The sequence below is a fragment of the Oncorhynchus masou genome, unplaced genomic scaffold, assembly GCF_036934945.1.
Source record: "Oncorhynchus masou masou isolate Uvic2021 unplaced genomic scaffold, UVic_Omas_1.1 unplaced_scaffold_634, whole genome shotgun sequence".
NCBI lineage: Eukaryota > Metazoa > Chordata > Actinopteri > Salmoniformes > Salmonidae > Oncorhynchus > Oncorhynchus masou.
The window spans coordinates 294,799-302,937 of record NW_027012770.1 but is presented as its reverse complement, the minus strand read 5'-3'; the positions used below and the strand labels follow the sequence as shown (position 1 = coordinate 302,937).

The 8,139-nt window shown below is 53.0% G+C and overlaps 1 pseudogene; it reads left to right on the top strand.

Annotated features, from left to right (window-relative positions):
• The first annotated feature begins 5,505 nt into the window (after positions 1-5,505).
• Positions 5,506-8,139, top strand: part of LOC135536564 (xylosyl- and glucuronyltransferase LARGE1-like) — a 240,568-nt pseudogene continuing 237,934 nt past the window's right edge.

Sequence of the window (8,139 nt, the reverse complement as noted above, 5' to 3'; positions counted from 1 at the left end):
TTCCCCAGTCAGCCGGCGGTGCAGGTAGGAGACCGTTCTGTCCTGTTCCCCTGTCAGCCAGGGGTGCAGATAGGAGACCGTTCTGTCCTGTTCCCCAGTCAGCCGGAGACCGTTCTGTCCTGTTCCCCAGTCAGCCGGTGCAGGTAGGAGACCGTTCTGTCCTGTTCCCCTGTCAGCCAGGGTGCAGATAGGAGACCGTTCTGTCCTGTTCCCCAGTCAGCCGGAGACCGTTCTGTCCTGTTCCCCTGTCAGCCAGGGGTGCAGTTAGGAGACCGTTCTGTCCTGTTCCCCTGTCAGCCAGGGGTGCAGGTAGGAGACCGTTCTGTCCTGTTCCCCAGTCAGCCAGGGGTGCAGTTAGGAGACCGTTCTGTCCTGTTCCCCTGTCAGCCAGGGGTGCAGTTAGGAGACCGTTCTGTCCTGTTCCCCTGTCAGCCAGGGGTGCAGGTAGGAGACCGTTCTGTCCTGTTCCCCAGTCAGCCGGAGACCGTTCTGTCCTGTTCCCCAGTCAGCCAGGGGTGCAGTTAGGAGACCGTTCTGTCCTGTTCCCCTGTCAGCCAGGGGTGCAGTTAGGAGACCGTTCTGTCCTGTTCCCCTGTCAGCCAGGGGTGCAGTTAGGAGACCGTTCTGTCCTGTTCCCCTGTCAGCCAGGGGTGCAGTTAGGAGACCGTTCTGTCCTGTTCCCCTGTCAGCCGGCGGTGCAGGTAGGAGACCGTTCTGTCCTGTTCCCCTGTCAGCCAGGGGTGCAGATAGGAGACCGTTCTGTCCTGTTCCCCAGTCAGCCGGAGACCGTTCTGTCCTGTTCCCCAGTCAGCCGGCGGTGCAGGTAGGAGACCATTCTGTCCTGTTCCCCAGTCAGCCGGCGGTGCAGATAGGAGACCGTTCTGTCCTGTTCCCCAGTCAGCCGGCGGTGCAGATAGGAGACCGTTCTGTCCTGTTCCCCAGTCAGCCGGCGGTGCAGGTAGGAGACCGTTCTGTCCTGTTCCCCAGTCAGCCGGAGACCGTTCTGTCCTGTTCCCCAGTCAGCCAGCGGTGCAGGTAGGAGACCGTTCTGTCCTGTTCCCCAGTCAGCCGGCGGTGCAGATAGGAGACCGTTCTGTCCTGTTCCCCAGTCAGCCAGCGGTGCAGGTAGGAGACCGTTCTGTCCTGTTCCCCTGTCAGACAGCGGTGCAGATAGGAGACCGTTCTGTCCTGTTCCCCTGTCAGACAGCGGTGCAGATAGGAGACCGTTCTGTCCTGTTCCCCAGTCAGCCGGAGACCGTTCTGTCCTGTTCCCCAGTCAGCCGGCGGTGCAGATAGGAGACCGTTCTGTCCTGTTCCCCTGTCAGCCAGCGGTGCAGGTAGGAGACCGTTCTGTCCTGTTCCCCAGTCAGCAGGCGGTGCAGATAGGAGACCGTTCTGTCCTGTTCCCCAGTCAGCCAGAGGTGCAGATAGGAGACCGTTCTGTCCTGTTCCCCAGTCAGCCGGCGGTGCAGATAGGAGACCGTTCTGTCCTGTTCCCCAGTCAGCTGGAGACCGTTCTGTCCTGTTCCCCTGTCAGCCAGAGGTGCAGATAGGAGACCGTTCTGTCCTGTTCCCCTGTCAGCCGGCGGTGCAGATAGGAGACCGTTCTGTCCTGTTCCCCAGTCAGCTGGAGACCGTTCTGTCCTGTTCCCCTGTCAGCCAGAGGTGCAGATAGGAGACCGTTCTGTCCTGTTCCCCAGTCAGCCAGGGGTGCAGATAGGAGACCGTTCTGTCCTGTTCCCCAGTCAGCCAGGGGTGCAGATAGGAGACCGTTCTGTCCTGTTCCCCAGTCAGCCAGGGGTGCAGATAGGAGACCGTTCTGTCCTGTTCCCCAGTCAGCCAGGGGTGCAGATAGGAGACCGTTCTGTCCTGTTCCCCAGTCAGCCGGCGGTGCAGATAGGAGACCGTTCTGTCCTGTTCCCCAGTCAGCCGGAGACTGTTCTGTCCTGTTCCCCAGTCAGCCGGCGGTGCAGGTAGGAGACTGTTCTGTCCTGTTCCCCAGTCAGCCAGCGGTGCAGATAGGAGACCGTTCTGTCCTGTTCCCCTGTCAGCCGGCGGTGCAGATAGGAGACCGTTCTGTCCTGTTCCCCAGTCAGCCGGCGGTGCAGGTAGGAGACTGTTCTGTCCTGTTCCCCAGTCAGCCAGCGGTGCAGATAGGAGACCGTTCTGTCCTGTTCCCCTGTCAGCCAGCGGTGCAGATAGGAGACTGTTCTGTCCTGTTCCCCAGTCAGCCAGCGGTGCAGATAGGAGACCGTTCTGTCCTGTTCCCCTGTCAGCCGGCGGTGCAGATAGGAGACCGTTCTGTCCTGTTCCCCAGTCAGCCGGTGGTGCAGATAGGAGACCGTTCTGTCCTGTTCCCCAGTCAGCCGGCGGTGCAGGTAGGAGACTGTTCTGTCCTGTTCCCCTGTCTTCCTGCTGTGCAGATAGGAGACCATTCTGTCCTGTTCCCCAGTCAGCCGGCGGTGCAGATAGGAGACCGTTCTGTCCTGTTCCCCTGTCAGCCGGCGGTGCAGATAGGAGACCGTTCTGTCCTGTTCCCCTGTCTTCCTGCTGTGCAGATAGGAGACCATTCTGTCCTGTTCCCCAGTCAGCCGGCGGTGCAGATAGGAGACCGTTCTGTCCTGTTCCCCAGTCAGCCGGCGGTGCAGATAGGAGACCGTTCTGTCCTGTTCCCCTGTCAGCCGGCGGTGCAGATAGGAGACCGTTCTGTCCTGTTCCCCAGTCAGCCGGCGGTGCAGATAGGAGACCGTTCTGTCCTGTTCCCCTGTCAGCCGGTGGTGCAGATAGGAGACCGTTCTGTCCTGTTCCCCTGTCAGCCGGTGGTGCAGATAGGAGACCGTTCTGTCCTGTTCCCCTGTCAGCCAGGGGTGCAGATAGGAGGGGGGGGTGTATGTTCCTGCAACATCAGCTCAGAGAGGAAATGAGGCCTGGGAAGTGGCTGTCTAATTGGATGAGGGCTGGAGGAAGTGGCTGTCTGATTGGATGAGGGCTGGAGGTAGTGGCTATTGATGAACACTCTTGGCATTTTGAATTCCTACCCTGATTGAGTTCCATACAGTTTTCATACAGGCTACACTGCTACAACACAATACAGTCCGCAGCAATTTCTCCCTTTCCACACAAACCGTCCATTTCTATCCTGTATCCACTTCATTTAGGACACCGGTGATGAATCTTCCTCCTCGACGATCTCTCTAGACTCCATGGTTATGTATAGAGTTCCCACTCTGGGGTCACTATCTATTCTGCTGAGAGGGTGAAATCACTGGATGCAATCCATCATTTCTTGTCCCCCCCCCCCAAAAAAAAAAAAGAACACAATTTTGACATGTGGATTTTCTCATTCTGCAAAATATACAAAAAAATACATGTTTCATAAGTTTTACTTTTCTCGTTGTTGATGGTCTCCAGTGTATGAGCAGCACAACATGACGCATCACCAGTGTGTTCCCAACAGGCTTGGGAAGTGGCTGTCTGATTGGATGAGGGCTGGAGGAAGTGGCTGTCTGATTGGATGAGGACTGGAGGTAGTGGCTGTCTGATTGGATGAGGCCTGGGAAGTGGCTGTCTGATTGGATGAGGGCTGGAGGTAGTGGCTGTCTGATTGGATGAGGGCTGGGAAGTGGCTGTCTAATTGGATGAGGGCTGGAGGAAGTGGCTGTCTGATTGGATGAGGGCTGGAGGTAGTGGCTGTCTAATTGGATGAGGGCTGGAGATAGTGGCTGTCTAATTGGATGAGGGCTGGAGATAGTGGCTGTCTAATTGGATGAGGGCTGGAGATAGTGGCTGTCTGATTGGATGAGGGCTGGAGGTAGTGGCTGTCTGATTGGATGAGGGCTGGAGGTAGTGGCTGTCTGATTGGATGAGGGCTGGAGGAAGTGGTTGTCTGATTGGATGAGGGCTGGAGATAGTGGCTGTCTGATTGGATAAAGGCTGGAGGAAGTGGCTGTCTGATTGGATGAGGACTGGAGGAAGTGGCTGTCTGATTGGATGAGGACTGGAGGTAGTGGCTGTCTGATTGGATGAGGACTGGAGGTAGTGGCTGTCTGATTGGATGAGGGCTGGAGGAAGTGGCTGTCTGATTGGATGAGGGCTGGAGGTAGTGGCTGTCTGATTGGATGAGGGCTGGGAAGTGGCTGTCTAATTGGATGAGGGCTGGAGGAAGTGGCTGTCTGATTGGATGAGGGCTGGAGGTAGTGGCTGTCTAATTGGATGAGGGCTGGAGATAGTGGCTGTCTAATTGGATGAGGGCTGGAGATAGTGGCTGTCTAATTGGATGAGGGCTGGAGATAGTGGCTGTCTGATTGGATGAGGGCTGGAGGTAGTGGCTGTCTGATTGGATGAGGGCTGGAGGTAGTGGCTGTCTGATTGGATGAGGGCTGGAGGTAGTGGCTGTCTGATTGGATGAGGGCTGGAGGAAGTGGCTGTCTGATTGGATGAGGGCTGGGAAGTGGCTGTCTGATTGGATGAGGGCTGGAGGTAGTGGCTGTCTGATTGGATGAGGGCTGGAGGAAGTGGTTGTCTGATTGGATGAGGGCTGGAGATAGTGGCTGTCTGATTGGATAAAGGCTGGAGGAAGTGGCTGTCTGATTGGATGAGGGCTGGAGGAAGTGGCTGTCTGATTGGATGAGGGCTGGAGGAAGTGGCTGTCTGATTGGATAAAGGCTGGAGGAAGTGGCTGTCTGATTAGATGAGGGCTGGAGGAAGTGGCTGTCTGATTGGATGAGGGCTGGGAAGTGGCTGTCTGATAGTGGCTGTCTGATTGGATGAGGGCTGGAGGAAATGGCTGTCTGATTGGATGAGGGCTGGAGGAAGTGGCTGTCTGATTGGATGAGGGCTGGGAAGTGGCTGTCTGATAGTGGCTGTCTGATTGGATGAGGCCTGGGAAGCTGCTGTCTGATTGGATGAGGGCTGGAGATAGTGGCTGTCTGATTGGATGAGGGCTGGAGATAGTGGCTGTCTGATTGGATGAGGGCTGGAGATAGTGGCTGTCTGATTGGATGAGGGCTGGAGATAGTGGCTGTCTGATTGGATGAGGGCTGGAGATAGTGGCTGTCTGATAGTGGCTGTCTGATTGGATGAGGGCTGGAGATAGTGGTTACTGTATAAGGCCTGGGAAGCTGCTGTCTGATTGGATGAGGCCTGGTAAGTGGCTGTCTGATTGGATGAGGGCTGGAGATAGTGGTTACTGTATAAGTGTAGACCAATGCATAATAACACCAAAGGTTATATTACTATTGTCTTATAATAGTAACCTAATATATATATATACACACAAACATCATCTGGCCCCTAATAGTAGCCTATCAACTGTCTCTATGGGTGTATTAGCTGCACGGTGCACACTGTTCCATTGTCTACTTTACTGACTCCAATCCATGGAGTTTATACCGGCCATGTTTTACCGGGAGCGCTCCGGTCAGAGGAAGGAGGGGGTCCGGGATGCGCGCTCGTGGATTGGCCGCGACATGCTTGTCACAACCGGAGGAGGCTGGGAAGAAAAGGAGTGTTGTGTATCGAGGACGGCCTCCGTGAAAGTGTGAACACAATCACTGCCGCTGGAACGACCGTCCTGGCGGGTCATACCTCAATCGTTTAGTGAGGATATACGCTTTTACCGGGATATAATGGATATTGACATTGATCTCTGAGTTTGAGAAAAAAGGGGGGACGTTTCATGTCGATTTTTTTTCTTCCCTTGCTGTCTCGGATGCCGCATTTCTTGTTGCTTTGGTCTGTGGCTGGCAGCTGCTCCTCACAGTAGCACGAAACACACACGGCTGCTATTGAAAGAGCGGTGTGTGTGTGTGTGCTGCGATCCAAAAGACTCCCCAATGGAAGGAATTTGTTGATCGCAGCGGGAACGGGTTTTCGGACTCTTTAAAAAAAAACAAGATTAAAAGACATTATCGGCTGTTTGAAAAAGCAGGGCCCGTGTGTCTTTGGGTTGCCACTGGTGCTACTTGCCATTAGCTTGTGCTGCTAACGGAATAAAAGCTGCGTCCCTGGGAAGTGGATTCAACACTGAGCATTACCTTGAGATACACAGTATCACAAACTGAGTCAAACAATTTGCCTCTTTTGGAATCTCTCCTCTCCGTTTTACGCAACACAGAAGGTATCACGTAATGAGTGACATTTTGTTTTGTTCTTCTACCAAATAGCCTTACATTTAAAAGTGGATTAAAAGGAGGACCACCATATTAGTGGAATCAAGTCTGGTTATTTTGGTGTTGGGCTACTGGAGGCTTCCTGCTGTCTCCGGGTAAGAAGACCGTCGGTTGGAGCTTCATCTGCCCCCGGTGAGTTAAATTAGACGGGACCCGTTTGATTCACACAACTGGGCATCTTGGTTACACACCTATTATGACACGTTGGATGCCTGAATAGTGAAAGATGGCACATATTTCATTTTTTAATATTTTTTTTTACAAGACTTAATTTGAACTATTATGTGGTTTACTTTCATAAGCCAATGAAGTCCTGGTTGAGTGCAGTCTAGATATTATTTTTGGATCTAACATTTTAGAATGAGTGAAAATAAACGCAAATGTGTAGTTTTCTGCATTAGCTCGCTCACTCAACTCTTCACAAGCCTATTGAAATTAAGGTCTGAAAATGGCCCCTTAACCCCCCTGCATTATTTTAGCCAATGTCAAATATTGAAGTGCCAGACTAGACAACATCTATGAAGTTACTGTGTCATTTCTCCTCCGTTGTCCAAATGACTCCATACATCGATCTATCGAATCAACCTGATGCATTGAATAGACGGTTCACAGAACGGTACATGTTGTGTTTTCATTAGCGGTCTGTCAGCGCGTCCGCGGCGATTTGGGAGCTGTCCTCCTCCTTGGGTCCTGACGCCTGACAGTATTTATTATTATATATATTTCTTACATCAACCCGCCCGGTTGACCGAATTACACATTCACTATTTATGTACAGGAACACAGAAAACAAGAGTTCACTGCATCTTCCTAGTGAAAGGGGGGTTGGCATCCACGCTGTAGACTTCGCCGATCTGAGATGACTCGTGTCTATTATGAGGACTGTTACAATGCGCGCAAACCGGAGCATCAACATTTGACTGGATGAATTGGGAAGCCGAACAATCTTGCTACTGATAGTCTAGTTTTCCTTTTCATCAGCATAGACACACAAACCCATATTCAGTTTGATTCATGTGGTCAGTTATCAGATGATCATTCGTGGAACGTGTGCGCGTGCGTATGAAATGCTGCTTTTATCCGCTGAGCAAAGTTGTAATTTATTATGCTACTTTCACCTGTTGTATTTATTTATTTTCTTCGCGTGCTTTCTGGGGTATCTATGAGCTAGATGCTGTCAGTCAAGCCGTGCTGCTCTGTACTCACGGTGGGGACTGCTGAGTGTTGGTTCTACAGACACAGTAGATCTGCTTCATGCTCCATTGAAACGTCCACCAATCACTAGACATGTGATTGGAGTGGGACGGCCTATCAGATCGCGATGGGACTTGACGGTAATAAAACCATACGAGGCTTTAGCTTCTCGGGCCACAGAACAGAGAATGGTGATGTTAAAGTGTGTTTGATCTATGACTGAGGAGAGCCTACTGGGAGAGGAGAGGTCCTACACCAGACACTGGCTTTAGTGGGGAGACTGGGAGAGGAGAGGTCCTACACCAGACACTGGCTTTAGTGGGGAGACTGGTAGAGGAGAGGTCCTACACCTGACACTGGCTTTAGTGGGGAGACTGGTAGAGGAGAGGTCCTACACCAGACACTGGCTTTAGTGGGGAGACTGGGAGAGGAGAGGCCCTACACCAGACACTGGCTTTAGTGGGGAGACTGGTAGAGGAGAGGTCCTACACCTGACACTGGCTTTAGTGGGGAGACTGGTAGAGGAGAGGTCCTACACCTGACACTGGCTTTAGTGGGGAGACTGGGAGAGGAGAGGCCCTACACCAGACACTGGCTTTAGTGGGGAGACTGGGAGAGGTCCTACACCAGACACTGGCTTTAGTGGGGAGACTGGGAGAGGAGAGGCCCTACACCAGACACTGACTTTAGTGGGGAGACTGGGAGAGGAGAGGCCCTACACCAGACACTGGCTTTAGTGGGGAGACTGGGAGAGGAGAGGTCCTACACCAGACAC